This window comes from Chiloscyllium plagiosum, chromosome 22, assembly GCF_004010195.1.
Source record: "Chiloscyllium plagiosum isolate BGI_BamShark_2017 chromosome 22, ASM401019v2, whole genome shotgun sequence".
In the NCBI taxonomy this organism is placed as follows: domain Eukaryota; kingdom Metazoa; phylum Chordata; class Chondrichthyes; order Orectolobiformes; family Hemiscylliidae; genus Chiloscyllium; species Chiloscyllium plagiosum.
The window spans coordinates 15,405,159-15,423,160 of NC_057731.1; the positions used below are offsets into that span (position 1 = coordinate 15,405,159).

Consider the following 18,002-nt stretch of genomic DNA (forward strand, 5'->3'; position numbering starts at 1 on the left):
GCAGGAACTGATCCCGAATCTATCGAACTCTGGAAAATAATCACCAACGCATCCATGATTTCTCGAGTCACCTCCTTCAGTACCCTGGGATGTAGACCAATCGGCCCTGGGGACTTATCAACCTTCAGACCTAACAGTCTCTCCAACACCAATTCCTGGCAAATATAAATTCCCTTCAGTTCAGGTCCTTCAGCCACTGTTACCTCAGGGAGATTGCTTGTGTCTTCCCCAGTGAACACAGATCTGAAGTACCAATTCAATTCTTCTGCCATTTCTTTGTTCCCCGTAATATATTCCCCTGTTTCTGTCTTGAAGGGCCCAACTTCCACTTAGCTGGCAAGCTGCATTTGGAAAAGTAGTTCTTAGTAAGGTCACAGAGCCCAACCCAACTTTGGTCAGGTGGTGCTCAATCTGGCCCATCACAAGAATGGACTGAGCTGCACCGCAGATGGTGATCTGCTCTTCCTGTTCAAACTAAATCTCTGTGTTCCTCTTTGAATGAGCTGTCAGTCGAAGCTGTGTTCTATTACATGATGCACACCACTCGCAGTTCGGTCTTAAACAAGCAATTGTGCTTTTATGAGGCTCCAATTTATATAGTCCTATTGACTAATTTTGACTGGTGCTCCCAATGTCCAGCAGTTAGTCCGCGGTTAAGGTAGAGACAGACAAACGATCATTGGGAATGGGGTGCTTAGTCACTCCCCATCATTTTCAGCACGTTACCACCCTGTCTGTTTGTGAAAAAACTGCAAATCTCTCCTAAATACCAATCATACCTGAAATAACAAGGTGGGCAAACTCAAGGAAAGGTGCCAACTGTACTTTCATAGCTCCAGGAGCCAGACAGACTATTGCACAATTGGTCTCAAGTCAATTAACAATTATGTATAAAGCCAAGTTCCTTTTCGGTCATGAATCCAAGGCATTATATGGGTTCATGCTGACCTACTGGCAACACCTCTCCCCCTTCTTACAAGCATATGATGACAGGAAGATGCTGATGGTTACCAGAGACAAAGACATCTCTTCAGTAAGGATCAAAGGGTCTGTGCGAAAGCTAATGGTTTCACCAACATTACAAAGTTATGTTAGGTCAGAGGCTGCTCACGATATGAGGAATGTAAGCACAGCATTTTCTTGCTAAGAGTATTGATGTTTAAGTCTGTTCCTGAACACATAAATGATATCCTGAAACCTTGACTCTTAACAACTAGTTACACTTTAGTAAACCTAATATTCAGATAAACAAAATTATACTTAGCTTTGGTCACACCGCCTATTATCTCCTTTATTGGCTCACTGTCTGTTTTTAGCTGACAACTTCTCTATAAAGTGCTCTGAGAGAAGTTACAACAATAAAGAATCGACCAGAATCATTGTGCTTTATGAAAGAGGATTTTAGGTTAGTCTGGATAGAGTCATACAGATGGGAACAGACCCATCGGTCCAACTAGTCCATGTCGACCAGGTTTCCCAAACAGAACGAACCCTACTTGCCTGCATTTGGCCCATATCCCTCTAAACCTTTCCTATTCATGCATCTGTCTAAATGACTTTTAAATGTTGCAACTGTACCTGCCTTTATCTGTCAGTTCATGTTATATGTGCAAGACCCTCTGTGTGAAAAAGTTGCCACTCAGATCCCTTTTAAATCTTTCCTCTCTCACTTTAAACTTATGCCCTCTAGTTTTGAACTTCCCTACTCTTCGGGAAAGACTTTGCTCTTCATCTTATCTATGCCTCCCATAATCTTTTAAACCTCTATACGGTCACTCCTCAATCCCCTGTGCTCCAGGAAAAAAGTCCCAGCCTAACTAACCTGTCCTTATAACACAAATCCTCCATCCCCAATAACATTCTTGTAAATCTTTTCTGCACCTTTTCCAATGCAATTACATCCATCCTAAAACAAGAAACCACAACTGTAAGCAGTACTCCAAATGTGACCTCACCAATGTCCTGTACAGCCACAACATGATTCCCAATTCCCATACTCAATGTTCTGACCAATGAAGGCAAGTGGGCCAAATGCATTCTTCACCACCCTGTCTACACCCCAACACCACTTTCAAGGAACTATGTACCTGAATCCCCTAGGCCTCTCTGTTTGACAACATTCCCCAGTGACTTATACAGCCATTAACTGTATAAGTCCTGCTCTGATTTGTTCAAAATCCAATACCCCACATTTATCCAAATTAAACACCACCTGACATTCCTTGGCCTATTGTACCCTTACATAACTTCCTTTACACTCCACTATCCTACAAATTTTAGTGTCATCAGCAGATTTACTAACTAGACTTCCTATACTCATATCCAAATCATTTATATAAATGACAAACATATTTACATTATGATTTGGAAGTGCCAGTGTTGGACTGGGGTGGACAAAGTTAAAAATCACACAACACCAGGTTATAGTCCAACAGGTTTATGTGGAAGCACTAGCTTTTGGAGTGCTTCTCCTTCATCAGGCGATTGTGGAGTATAAGATCGTAAGACACAGAATTTACAGCAAAAATTTATAGTATGATGTTACTGAAATTATATATTGAAAAAGACCTGGATTGTTTTTGCAGTCTCATGTTTTAGAATGACCATGTCGGTTTCAGTTCTTTCATATGTAAATCCAAGAACTTTCTTAAAGTTACATTCTCAAGTGAATTGAAAAATATTTACATTATGTTCTCAAATGATTGCTTATGCATGGGCCTGAGAGAGTTCTTTCTCTTGGCCTCACCTTCCTGCATTGGCTCCTCCACATATTCCAATGTTCATTCTCATGTTTTAACCATTTATCAACCATAATATTAGAAAATGCAATTTTCCTCAAATCGACTTTCTTACCCTAAAGCTTCTCTCCAGATGTTAGCAAGGCAGAGGTGGTAGCAGAGTGGTAATGTCACTGGACTTGTAAACTAGAAGATTAGGCTAATGTTCTGGGGATCAATCCCACTATAGCAAATGCATACAATTTGAATTCAAGAAAACAAATCTCAAATTAAAGGTAACTTCATTGAGACTATTATCATATTTCTATTTAAAAAAACATTTGGTTCACTAATGTTCTTTGGTTCACTAATGCCATCCTTATCTGGTCTGGCTTAAATGTGACTCCAAGCCCATAACAATATAGTTGATTTGACAGAGATTATTATTAAAGCACAATGTTCCATTGTGCACCAGGGAACAGTAACATTTCATTCTCTAAATTCATGACAAAACCTAGACCCAAATTCATGTTTAGTAACTGCCAGACGCAGAAATGTAACTTACTACTTCTTAACAAATGACACAGAATTTACAGCTTTAAATTGCTTTAATGTTTGAGGAAAATGATCTTTCATCAGAATTAATGAGATGTAACAGGCTTTGAGCAAGTAAGGAGGCCAAGAAATCAGACAGAGCAAATCAGATGGTCTGTGAAGGCGGGAGGCAAAATGGAAGAGGGTGCAGCATAGGACAAGCAAAAGAAAAACAAAGGGTGGATTCAGAAAGAGAAGACAATGGCATGGTGGTAATGTGATTGAACTAATAGTTGACCCTCTGGGAGAAGGGGTTCAAATCCCATCCATGGCAGATAGTTAAAATTTGAATTCAACAAAAAAAAATCACAAGAAATAAAAGGCTAACCTAATGGCAACCATGCAACTGTCAATTATCAAAAACCCATTTGGTTCACTAATGTCCTTTAGCCAGGAAAATCTGCCATCCTTATATGGTCTGGACTACATGTGACTCCAGACCCACAGCAATCTGGTTGACTCTAAACTGCTCTCTATACAATTAGGAATGAGCAATAAATGCTGGCTGAGCCACAGATGTACATATCACATAAATGAATATATTTATTAAAATAAAATCTTTTTAGTTACTCCAAGAACTTCCAAGTGTTATGAGGCATTACATTAAGCATTGTCCCCATTTTCCAAGTCTCTTACTTGCACACTCAAACTCAAAGTTAACAAAGCAGGAAAATCCAAGTTGGGATAACAACATAAAATTTCCGTATCACTGTTTAAAATCTTCCAATATTACAATAAACTAAGAACAGTCAATGTGAAAAAACCTAATTTTACAATCACCTGATGAAGGAGCGTCGCTCCGAAAGCTAGTGTGCTTCCAATTAAACCTGTTGGACTATAACCTGGTGTTTTGTGATTTTTAATTTCTAAGATGTATTATGATACTTAGTTCCTAATGCAGCTTACCTCGGGTTGCCACTGGGATTTTAATAAATCATAACAGAGCTCTGTGAATATTTTACACAGCTGTATTGTGGGTGTTTCTGTGCACTTGAGTTGCTGTAAAGCATTAACATTTGCATTGCAATCATGATAAAAAGAATTTAAAATTGCACCCTCAGGTTAAAGAGTACGCCGGATTTCAGAATTTCCCAGAATTTTGACATCCTGGTTGGCGGCATCATTCGGAATGACTTACAACATGAAACAACAGTGGCATATCACTGTAATCAAAGCTGTGCAGCTGATAACCAGTCCAGTGCACCACTGAGAACAGCACAAAGTCAAAATCATAAAATAAGTCTGAATTTAACTGAGTGGAATAGAAAATCAAATATTTTCAAAATGTTCCAGTTTTCGAACAGGCAGATTTTTCAACATCTAATCTGCATGATTATCAATTCCACATCATATTGCTGTTTCACAAAGTTAGCTTATTTCTGGGACAAGCAGTTCAGTTCTCTAACTCTGAAGTGCAGTTATGCTGGATATACTGGTCATGATTTGCACATTGTCAGCAGCAATGTGCAAGGAATTATTTTCAGGTGACGATGCTCTTCACACATTATTGGAGACCCAAGGCACAGAATTATTGAGCAAAAGGGCAAACTTGGATTTCAGATGGATTGCGGAATCTTAGCAGAGCAGTGAGATAGGATAGCATCCAACGAGTTTGGAACAAATCCAATGATGAATAACTTTGAGTCATGAACAGATGTTCTTGAAAACTTCCACAATGCACCTATCTTTTGAAACGCAACATAATGTACATTTTGTTGTTAAAATTAAAAGGTTGCAAAGAAAATGATCAGAGCAGACACAATGATAAATATTACCAATTACACACTTCCCCTCACATGGTTTTATTTTGTATTTACTCTCGGGGTGTGAGTGACGTTGATAAGGCCTCATTTATTGTCCAGGTCTTCTTCTTGAACTGCTATTATCTTTGAGCTGGTAGTGCAGAAGCACTCTTTCATGTAGCATTTTGTTTTTTATAGGAAACATTGTATAGACAGTCCCTGCATTGCAAAAGGATCCCATTCTGGGATCTCTGTTTGCAACTAGATTTGTTAGGTGGAACACAATACAGGACAATGGAAAACAGCCGTAACTACAGGAAAGGTTCGTATGTTAGCTGTTTAAAATTACAGCCCTGTATGGGATCACATTTAATAAGTACGAGAGTTCATAAATCAGGAAGATCTCCTGCATACAGTTAGAATTGTACTACTTAATTCTGATTAGTTTGCCCAAAACAAAAAGTATTGTCACTTGAAGCAGTAAGTTATACAGCAATAAGCTTTTCAATTTTGTTCTAATTTTAGTGCAGGGTACCCATCTCAGACTCCAGCATGAAACTAAAGATGACAGGGAATGCAGAAAGGATGATAAATGCCAGACAGCTGTTAGTATGCTCATGGAAATGGACATTCTGCACCTCAAGGTAGGGAGATAGTATTTTTGAACCTCAAGTTAGGTGACGGTGTTTCGCTCGGAGACAGAAGGGTGCCGGGAAAGCGCTGGAAGATTTTGCTGGATGCGGAGATGGATAGCTGTATGCTGCATGGAAGATGGCAGCCAATAATCATAGTTTGTTTCCCCTCGCACTGTTAGGAGTGATCTGAGCTCAAAGGCCAGTTGTGGAACAGCCCACAGCCCCAGTCCACCCAACGTAGACATCCAGGGGAGGGGGATGGCATCAAAGTCAGAGGGTCCAACACCCAAACAGCAGCTTCAGGCAGGAAATGGCAGCCTATGGGCTATCTCCAGAAATATCTGCAACATTCTGTCAGCAAAAGCAGACTCAGGACTGACGTGTGGTGCAAACGTTGTATCCCCAATGCCCAGAGGAAAGTTCAGTTCAATGAGTCAAATTTAGGCCATGTGGACAGCTATTTGTTTAAGGAAACATCAGTCTTTTGTCAGCTGGTAACATTCCTGTTCAGCCCACATCCAGACTGAGGAATTTTCAGATTTCCAAAATTGTATACAAAATGTAGCAGGGGGTTTATGTGCAACTTGCCATCTCACTTATCTGATGCGACAGCATTGCTAGACTCCTGGTGGATCAATAAATCCAGAAAATATTTAAACCACAACACTTGAACAACTAAAACAAAGAAAAATGAGAAGACATTTCTAGACATAAGTACACACTGAGGTTAAATATCAAAACCATTGGAACCTGGCCAAACTGAGTTAGGCACAGAATCAAGTCATTGTGACACAGTAGGCCATTTGGCCCATTCAGATCTTGCCAGCATTCTGGACAGCAATCCAAATCAGTCTTATTCTCCTCCTTTATCCTTCTAGGTCTGGACATTTATTTTCTCCAACAGTCAGTGCAATTTTCTTTTGAAATAATTGATTTCCTCTACTTCTACCATCTTGGAGCAAGAGACTAAGTGGAGATCAGATAGAGGGGTACAGGATTATGACAAGTTTAATTAAGGTGGAAAAAAGAAAACCTTTTCCCCTTTAGCTGATGGCACAGGGATTAGCACGCACAGATCGGATGGCTTGTACAAGAGATAGAGTGATATGTGAGAGGACCATTATCCCAATGACCTGAAGTTCACTAACTACAAGGTGGCAGCAATGTCCAACATCTCACGCCTTCATGCAACTTCATCTTCTTTCTGCTGGAGCTCAACCATCTCCATTTAATTTCATTACTCCCCATCTATTCTTATGAACCTGCCCATGAGGGCATTAGTCTTTGTCCTGTTGAGGTAAAACCTGTTTCCTTTTAATCTGTGGGAGGGGGTGGGGTACCTTCTGCATCAGGAATAGAGCTAGTGCCACAAGAACATGAAGCCTTCCTACCTGCTCCTGGCCTCACATTAATCCTCCCTACCTTTATACTTTGACTCCCACTTGTGCACAGCACCAGGAGTAATCCAAAGACTAATACTACTTTTCAACTTGCTCTCCAGCTCCTGAAAGTTTGCCCATAGAGCTCAGTACATGATCTCCTTATGTTGTTGGCCATTTTGTACCACAACTTCTGGCTCATTCCCTTCGCCCATTGAACATGTTGAACTTTCTCCATTACCTCAGCACCAAGGAGGCAACACACTGGGCTGGACACTACAGAAAAGCAAGTCTGCTCTCCCCCTACAGTCCCCGTGGTACCATGGTTTGGATTGCTTCACCTCAATCTCTCCTGAATATTACATTATTTCCTGAATCAACATCATTACAACAAATCATTTGATCATTGCCTCATCACTGTTTGTGGGACCACTCGGAGAATGGGTCGGCTGCCAATTTATAACTGTGACTATGCTTTAAAATACTTAATGTTAAGGCCTTTGAGACAACTTGAGATTTGTCAGGCAGTACAGCAATTTCTTTCTTTCCTTTAACTGAACAGTGACTAGGAAGCCCTGAGGGCTGGGGTATTAATTCTGAGCCTTGAGTGCTGCTCTGTGAGATGCGTTAATCCAACACAGACCAGGGATCAAATTCAGAAACTTTCTCATCTATGTAAAGTGAACCTACAGTGTGTGCAGTTATTAGACACTGCATGTTGAGTAGACTGCAAACCTTGAATCAAAACAATGTTACTGACTATTAACCCCACCGCCTCATTTGACTGATACTAATCGCAATAATTGCTCCCTATCCAAATTATGCAGCAGTGTTTCCAGTTGATTTAAACTTTTTAATTCAATTTTGATCTGAATTGGGTGCAATGAAACCTGAGTATTTTGTGGTTTAATTTGCTCCTTGGGTGTTGGTTTTGTAATTTCACCAACACAATGAAATTTCACCATGTCAAATCATTGCAATGAAAGTAGATATCAAACTAACAGCTCTTACTTATCCTCTCGTGTACCCCAGCCCATTGTGCACTCTGCAGCATGATTAAAATATAAATATTCAAGTTAAACACTGCACTATTAATGGTGGAAAGGTTTATTTATTTGTTAAAAAAAAGCCCATTGCAAATTCCACAGACCTTTAGCTCATTATATCTGACATGAAAATAACTCCCATAATACATGGTCAATGAGGTAATATGTGACATTACTTGTGGAACAAATTCCACACAACCACCTACTCGCTCAATCATCTCATTAACTTCTGTGTTTACAAAGACAACAGAATAAACTCTCATACGCTTTCTCTGTGGTGCCAAAATGCAGGACAAATCCTTCAGATATACTCCTGTTTTATTAACAGCTGACTTGCATTGCATCAACAACTGCCATGTACTGCAGTGTAATCACATTGCGTAGATTCATGGTTATCACGGTTATTTAATTCTTAAGTACTGTTTGTAGTGAGGAAGCAATTATAGCAAAGAAACACTCCATCCCCACTTCCTTGGGAGACAAACATTTTGAGGCTGAAAACTCAGAGGCAATGCTGATACTTACACTCGTACTGTGTCCTCCTGCATCACTGTATCCACCACTTAGTGAATTTACTGATGTCCAGGAACACATTGGATCCCAAACGAAGTTAAGGTTAGGGTTTGGTAGTGGAGGAGGAAGGTTCCCTGCCTTTGCGCCCACCATTTAAATCGGCAATGGCCATCAGAGGGGCGGAGAAAGGTTCCTTTCACCTAGTACAAGGAAATCGAGAAATTTCTTATAACAGAGATCCAGCCTTTTATTTGGTACTACGTTTCCCCTCTGCAGACTTGTGGTTACTGGAGCCCTGAATACTTTCAGGGCCTGTTTATTGTAAGAGGTGCATACACTAGTAAAGTAAGTGTGAAATGAAGAAGACAGGATCAACAAAACCAAAACTGTGCCAATGTGTGAGGTGCCCCTGAAGTAACTGTTCAGCTGTCTCATTACTCAAGTTACTTTGTCACAACATTTAAAAAAAAGCTAGAAAGACTTTTCAAGTACATTATTCCATAGGCTTCCCATCTCATTAACTCGAGCTGTCCCACATAACACACATTTAGTCAACAGAGAGGCAAGGCTGAGATCTGATCCTACATCTCTAAAACCTACTTTGAAATGGCAAGTGTTAAAGTCCTGATAGCAATTGGTCAAGGGTGGAACCAGAGCCAATCATTACTCAATTTCAATTTATTCACAGAGTGGAACATTAGACACACACACTTCCTAACTCAACAGTCACCTTGGTGTCAGTAAGAGTCTCTTCATGTGTTGAAGTAACAGCCCATCCATGCATACCACTGCACACTTAATCACAATTGATAAAGAATGAATTGTAATAATAGTTCAGTCTTACAAGTGACCATTCACATAGCATTGCAGTTGAATACTCAATGTGTGCTCTTTTGGGATGAGGCTGAGCCAGAAATATCATTCAGCAAATCTAGAAAAAATGTTCAGCTCTTGCCTGACTGCTTCCCTGACTGAGATCGGTCGGTTTTGATTTATTTTATAATTATTCTTATGAGATGAGCTACACATTGCAGACTGGCTTCTATTGTCCATCCCTAATTGCCCTCAGAAGGTAGTGGTAGACCTTCTGTTGAACTGCTGCAGCCCTTTACTGACTGTGCTCCCTCAGTGGTGTTGGATAAGGAACGCTGGATATTCACACAGTGATGAAGAAATTGGGAATATACGTTCAAATCAGAACGGTGGGAGACTTGACCACAGACATGCAGCTGAAGGTGCTTCCATGATCGTGCAGCTCCTCTTACTAATCATAAAGATTTCAGGGATATTTGGTGCAGGTGAAAAATTGTAGTCAGTCGATACTGCAGTCACAATGGACCAGTGGCCGAGGGAGTAGATGTAAAGGCCAGTGGCAGGAGGATTAATGCTACGAAGCTTCATGACAGCTGTTGCAGCTGCTATTACCGAGATCAAATAGAGACCTCTGTGAAAGATGGGAATAGACTTGGGAGGTGACAACATATTCAAGGACTTGAATGTTGGGACAATAGTTTCCAGATGTGGAAACGGTTGGTTTTATAAGTGGTACATGCTAAATGACTGGGGAACCTTCACAGAGACACTAATGACTTAATGAGCTGTTGCAATACAGAACTATCACAATGAAACTCACTTAGGGAATGATGGACCATCACAAAGACACTTACGGATTGACAACTAATCACACTGAAGCACAAGGGAACCATAACATTGATTCCTGGAGTTGGGACAGAATATGGTGATTGTGGCATGCTGATAATAAAGGAAGTTGAATTATTTTAATATAAAGTTTATTCCATTTAATTTGTTCAAGTTTTATATTAAACAACACAACTGCAGGCCAACAAGCTGCAGTCTACCCAAGGCAAGCGGACAATTGAATCGCATAATCACATTTTCTTCTAGCTATTAATGTCATCAACACTCTGGGGATACGGCATTGGGTAAACTCAGACAGGTGGCTTCTTGAGAAACGAACACTTCACAAGTCAGGATGTAAAAATGTACAAAACCTATCCACATCCACAGTATCTCTATTCAGTCATAATTGGTCTAAGCTTCAAACTTTCTACAGACAAATGTTATAGTGTTGAACAGAGTAGCCTCACGTTAGGTAATTTTGATACCTTACCTACCACACAACTCTTCCTTGTGATGTTGAATGACAAACTTACTTACTGAATGCAAGGATTGCACAATTACATTCTCTACTGTCATACTGCTGTTTTAGTTTCTCTTCACAATATACACAAAAGAATTTCAGCTGAACATTATTTGCAACTATTCTGCAAGGATGACATGACTGTCCATTAACAATTAATTATTTTTTTTAAATGTAAGATAAGAAATTCAACTCCTATTTTTCATCAAGCCCAAACAATAATGCAGGTTAACTTACATGGTTCATGGAAGTATTTTGCAGGGTGCCCTCAATGGCATGAAATGCTGTTTTCACCTTAAAGTAACGTTATCTTCACAAAAAAGGAGTCAGAACAGGTCATGCAAGATTTCTAACTGATGGGATATCATAAAATTGATGACTTTCAGCATGACACATTCTACTATGCCATCAAAACAAACAAACAGTTTGCAGAGGCTTGTTTCTTCCACCAAACCCTGTCGGATTGTGCTGGTGGCCAAACTGCCAGGAGAAAAGTGACTGTTTGTACTGATTTCCAGAAGATGTTATACCACTGCCCCTTTGGTACATTGGTCCCATCCGAACAAACTCAGAAGCTAAGAGTTGCGTTTTCATTTTGACATTGTCACAATCCAAAGGGAAAAAGGAGAGTGAGTTTTAAAAAGATGTGACTGAGCTAAAACTACACCAAACACAAGATAAGGGAAAGGTGAAGTGACCCCATGAAGAAATGTCAGGATAACCACACAGAGCCTTAGGCTAATTCTGCTATTCAAAAGAGATTGCTAGAAAGAAATCACTTACTTACACCCAACATGACCACCATGTGAAACATCAGTTTGTTGAACTTTCTTTGACACAGACTGACAAAATGCAAATACTAATTAAACAAAGATTGACTTTTAACCTGAACAACGTATGCAGGAGTAAAATAAATCCTACCAAACCATGAGGAGTAGATTACTGTTAAATGCAAGAAGCAGAAATAAGAGAAAATTTGGGGTTGTGGGGGACTGAAGATGTCAAATTGCCAACTTTAATTCTCTCTGAATCAATACAAATCACTTTAACTACCTCCCATGGCTACTCAAAATCATGCCCAGTAATACTTTCATGACATTTTCAAAACATTTTAAAATTTGCTTTCAACAGCAGAGATGTTCTTAAAGTCACCGTTATCTTGCATGTTTCACTCTTCTTTTTAATTCAGATAGTGACTGAACGATTTATTCTATGTGAAAGTTAGTTCACATCCTGTACCTTCGTGTCTGAGCTTAGCTCTGGGTTGGGAGAAAGACAGCGGGAACTGTATCTCTCTCCAAACATCTGCAAACAATCAACAACAGCACAGCTGTCCAAACCACCCCTCCTCCATCCATCCCTTTCAATAATTCAACTTTCTACTTACTTGATTTTGCATGAAATAGCGCATTCATTAAACATGCAGTAAATAAATTTGGAGGACATTGCAATCAAGATCGACCCACAGTATAGTTAAGTTCATACCAATCCCTAAGTTAACCAGCCAAACAATTCTCAAACTAATAAAAGGACCCTGTGTGTAATTTATATGACAAATTATTCTAGAAGAGAATTGAGATCAGTGATGAATATTTCTGCATACACTCTACAATATAAATGGAAATGTTAGGAGTCAGAGTGGAGAGAAATAGACTGATAAACATTTTTGAAAATTTGATGGGTTGCGTTATGGATAAGCTCATGTCCACTGTAGCAGCTTTTGCATCTGAGCTGAGAGTGAGCTCAGCATCAGTCCACTTCTGAACTCCTTCCATCTGGAATACTGACAGAAGAAATGAAACACAAATTGTAAAGTATATTTGGCGTTCGGGGGCAGGGAGCTAGAGGGAATTACAAAATATTGGAACCGTGTGTTTGGATCATTCCTAATTGATTTTTCACAACAGTAAAATCACAGGAGTGAAATAATTATTTACATGTAGCAGTTAATTAGTTAACTATCATTTTCAGAACTGAAAGACTGATATTCATTTGTCCACCAAAATAGTAGCCTAAAATCCAGAAATCACTACATAACAAAAATTGAGAAATTAATAGATTTTTAAGGTTCCCTATTCCTCTAGATTAAAGTTACTGTTTGAAGGAACTCAAATAAGGAGTAAGTCTTACTTTTGATCAAAGGTCGAACATATTGTTCATTTTTGACAACTTTAACCATATTTTAATCCCTAGTTTACAAGTTTACTCTGAATGCTGTCTAAAAACAAAATGCACATACATCAGATTTTTGAAATGTGCATGCTCACCAATATGAAGAACTGAGAGAATATATTTTGATATACACACACACACATACAATGCTCAATAACCAAATTACTTTAAAATACAATCACTGTTGTTTTGAAGTCAAACAAATCAGCAGATTTGCACATAGCAAGGTTCCTGAAACAGCACTTGAGATCAATAAACAAATAGCTGGTGTGAAAGTATTGATTTGGGGTGAAGCATAGGCCCAGGACATCAGAATAGTTTGCTGTTCTTCATCAAATATAGCTAGTGAATCTCTTACATTGGAACAATCTATCAATGATGTTTCATATTTTAGAACAAATAAACAACAACTTAAATGTAGAAGAATCAAAATATGGACTTCAAATTAAGGAACATAAAGATACAACAGTATCTTCCTCGACCTACATGTGTTACAGGTAAATAACTACAAGTTATTTTTAATTTGTTTACTTTAAAAGATCTCACAGATAATCCAATGCTGAAACATTATTTAAGCTTTATTTCATGTGGTTTTCAAAATAAGACCCCTCCACTAAGCAACTTAAATCTCACAACCCAATTTGGCTATTCCCGATTAATGGAGGAGTCTGGCCAGGATTCCAAACAATAATGTCTTTCTCTGGAAATGTCCAGGGTTGGATCCTTATGCAGTGGTGTTCTTCAAAGTTCTGTTACTGAGTTGTTCTGGAGTTGGATTTGTATGCAACTTTCTTTTTCAAGTTTGTACTATGACATTTTTGATGATTCACTAGATTCTTCCATTCCCCAATATTGATTAAATTCCTGGAGAATCCAGTCTGTAGCTTGCCTTCTTATCAGAAGTAGATCCCGCCCCTTGTTACATTTGTGGTTAGCTGCCTGTTTAAAACATAGCTTTTCCTGCAATTAACTCCTTTACTTCAGGACATTCCTTCTGCATACAAAGTCTTAATTGCTCATTTGTCATGAGGCAGAAGGCTATCAAACAGGGGTATCTCCTTTGTCCCAGGAAGCAACTTGATATCGTTACTTCTTCCCAAGGATGGTTAATTCATATGTTGCTTTTTAATTCCTTTATACCAGCTCCATATCCCTTTCATTTTGAGAAACAGCTCATTCCAGACAGAGGCAGACTGCTATTTTCCATGTGTAATAGATTATTTTTGTTGATTCCTTCAATCCATGAATAGTTGTTAAGGTTCTGAAGTTTACATTGTCACAGAAATTAAGTTAGATTGTGGAATGAATATTAAACACGTCAATCCTCTGGATAATAGCCAACAAGGCGGAGGAGAGTGGGGCACAGATGAGAGGTAAATCTACACCTTCTCAAACCATTTGGCTACTACTATCATTGTTCACAGTGGAAGACTTTGTCATTTGCTATACCAATACCTGCACCATCTTATTAGGAAATCTAAAAGTTAGTACTTTCACATAATCCTGTTGGACTATAACCTAGTGTTCTGTGATTTTTAACTTTATTAAGAGATAGCAACGGAGTGTCTGACATTGGTTAGGCCACTGTTGGAATATTGCGTGCAATTCTGGTCTCCTTCCTATTGGAAAGATGTTGTGAATCTTGAAAGGATTCAGAAACTATTTACAAGGATGTTGCTGGGTAAATAGATAAAGTATTTTCCCTGGGGTCGGGCAGTCCAGAACTAGGGGGCATAGGTTTAGGGTGAGAGGGGAAAGATATAAAAGAGACCTAAGGGGCAACTTTCTCACACAGAGGGTGGTACGTGTATGGAATGAGCTGCCAGAGGAAGTGGTGGAGGCTGGTACAATTGCAACATTTAAGAGGCATTTGGATGGGTATATGAATAGGAAGGGTTTGGAGGGATATGGGCCAGGTGCTGGCAGATGGGACTAGATTGGGTTGGGATATCTGGTTGGCATGGACGAGTTGGACCGAAGGGCATGTTTATCTCTATGACTCTGTGGATTTTGAAACAGAGGCAGATGGATTTGGATCAGGGCTATCAAGCTTTCTTTTTGTTTATACTGGTCAGAAGGTTTTTTTGGAACAACAATCTCAGTGCATCAATTTTCAACAAGCATGTGACTGCAATCAAGTGCCTGAGAGAACACTACACTGTTAATAGATGGAATGTTTATACCGCTGAGTTTACAACAGACTAGAAAGCTCAGTTTTAGCTATGATTACAGAATAGAAAATTCAAGCTCTCAGTTCAGAAGAAATAGGAGTTTAGTTCGGAAAGGAGAACAAGTTTTTCCCAGAAGGAGAATCAAGATTTTAGTTCAAAGGAAGAAGTCACGCTTGCCATAGTTTACAGTTTCAAGGAATCTTCAAGTTGTTAGCACAAAAACAAATTAGATTAGAGTGATGAAGGGATTCCTGATGAAGGGCTTTTTGCCCGAATCATCGATTTTCCTGCTCCTTGGATGCTGCCTGACTTGCTGTGCTTTTCCAGCACCACTCCAATCCAGATGATTTCCAGCACGTGCAGTCCTCACTTTTGCCAAAAACAAATTCGGCCATTTGAATTGTGAAAGATTCACACCAGCAAATTCTAAAAAAGAAATCTTAAAATTGCCTCTATAGTTCAAGGAAAGGAATCTGGGAGGAATCAATTAAGTAAAAACTCAAAGAATTGAGATAGGATTAAAATTTCTCTGAAATGATTATGTGTAAAAGGACAGCACTGGAAAACAGGCTGAAACTATGTTTTGCTCCTGAGCGTGGTAGTGTGGTCGAGCGGTCTAAGGCGATGGATTTAGGCTCCAGTCTCTAAGGAGGTGTGGGTTCAAATCCCACCACTGCCATTTGTGGGTCGCAGGTTGCACTGCAGGGAGTTAAAGTTTGTGTTAAGCATTGATGCATTTAAAAATGGGCAGCGCAGTGGTTAGCACTGCTGGCTCACAGCACCAGAGACCCAGGTTCATTTCCCGCCTCAGGCAACTGTCTGTGTAGAGTTTGCACATTTTCCCTGTGTCTGTGTGGGTTTCCTCCGGGTGCTCCGATTTCCTCCCTCAGTCCAAAGAGGTGCAGGTTAGGTGAATTGGCCATGTTAAATTGCCCGTAGTGTTAGGTGAAGGGGTAAATATAGGGGAATGGGTCTGGGTGGGTTGCTCTTCGGAGGGTCGGTGTGGACTTGTCGGGCCGAAGGGCCTGTTTCCACACTGTAAGTAATCTAATCTAATCTTTCTAACTATCTTATTATTGATTACTTAAGTTTGATACCCAAAATAAAACCAAAGTTCCATTATTGATGTGAATGAGTTTCAGTGACTAACCACCACGTATTCAACTACAGAAAAAAATACTCTATCCAACTTGGTTTCATCTGGGATCTGACTTGTCCACTATTACCATTAGCTGAGATCCTATCACAAACAGATTTGATAAGTTAAAGACACTAACAGTCAAAACATGGTGAGTCGGGGAAAAATGTCAGGTATTGCACCCCACTGCAAGGATCACCAGCATTGACAATATTTTGGAAGAAAGGGAAAAACAATCATACCAACAACAACTACACATAAATAATAGAAACCATTGGGAGGGATATACAGCGTATTTAGGAACGAAGTGTCAGCATGAATTTGAATGGAGCTTATTTTACCTGAGAAGTTTCCTCATATTACTTATACAGTACATATCAATAGACATAGTCTCTGGGAATTTTCGAAAGATTTTGAAAAAGTTCCACATGGAGGTCTTGTTAATAGATTACAAATAGCAAAGATCCAAGTTGGATCACAGATTGGAATAGTGATTAACAGAGAGGCAATAACAAACCGGAGAAGTGTCTAATAGAACGTACAATTACTAATCTTTGCTCCTTCATTACTAACCTAGTTGTTAAGCTGCTGAACTAATGTTTGGAAACACAAAATTGAACATAATATTTCCTAATAGTTCTGATTAGTTAAGTAATTAGACAATTGCAAATTTGAAACATTGAAGAGTATTGGGAAAATGTTTATCACGAGCACAGAATTAATGCAATTAATTATTATGGAGTTTCTAGAAAGGGTTCTAGGTGAAACAGCTCTGCCTATATCTAAGCATCATGTGTTTCTGTTAAACAATAAGAATTATTCGAAGGATTTACTAAACACCAATCAGATGCCACTAACGTCGTTTTGTTGACATAAGTGTCACACCAAAATACAAGTGACCGGCATCTGAATTGGAAAAGGTGTATCAGAGATTGTGCCAAAAGTGAGCAGTAAGTTTAGAGGAATTCAATCTTCATAATCCAAAGTGCATTGTTGGTGCCATTAGGGGCACAAGTACTAAAATAGGATAGATAAAGATTAAAAAACCAAGTTATTTCAAATAAATAAGGAAACAAGGGCTAGAAGCATTTTTTAAAATTATTAACACTCACATTTAATATAGATATTAGGAAGATTTATTCAAAGAGTAAAAATACTTGAAATGATTTTTTCTTGGGGTGATGGAGACAAACCCTTGCTCATGTTCCAAATACGGTTAGAGTTTTAATTGAAGCAATTATAGTTTTCAAAACAAAATAGGAGTCTTTTCTCACCCTCAACATTTTTCAGCTTATTAGTTATTAATTTGAGTTGTTAGGAAAGAAGTCCTTAAGTCAGAGCATTGTGATTTACTTAAGTAGAGATTTAGTAAATGGCATTGAATTTCTAAATAAATATGCCTTCTATTGGCCAGGATTAGTGAGATATCACAGAAATTGGGCAATGTTTTCTGTCAGAGATGCTAGTCAATCACGTTCTTCTCCAACCAGAATCCAAGGTTAGCCCAAGTCACAAATGACATTCTTACAAGAATGCCAATGAAAAAAAGGTATAAGGTCAGAGCAAATTAAAAAAAAGAAAGAAACTGCTTTAGAGAATGATTTGTCAACCATCAACAGTCGGCCTAACAGAGTACTTGTGAAACAATAGAAGATAGTGAACTACACGAACCTCTGTGGCTGAATATTGCTCCCTTTTAATCATAGGTATCTTCTGATCAATCTATTCAGAGAG

The 18,002-nt window shown here is 39.0% G+C and overlaps 1 protein-coding gene and 1 non-coding gene across 2 annotated transcripts in view; one reads left to right on the forward strand and one right to left on the reverse strand.

The window, feature by feature from the left end:
• plce1 (phospholipase C, epsilon 1) overlaps positions 1 to 18,002 on the reverse strand; it is a 381,748-nt gene that overhangs the window by 215,296 nt on the left and 148,450 nt on the right. The gene's annotated exons all lie outside the window — the stretch shown is intronic.
• Positions 15,728 to 15,809, forward strand: trnal-uag. Its single transcript has one exon. It is a non-coding gene; the product is annotated as a tRNA-Leu (tRNA).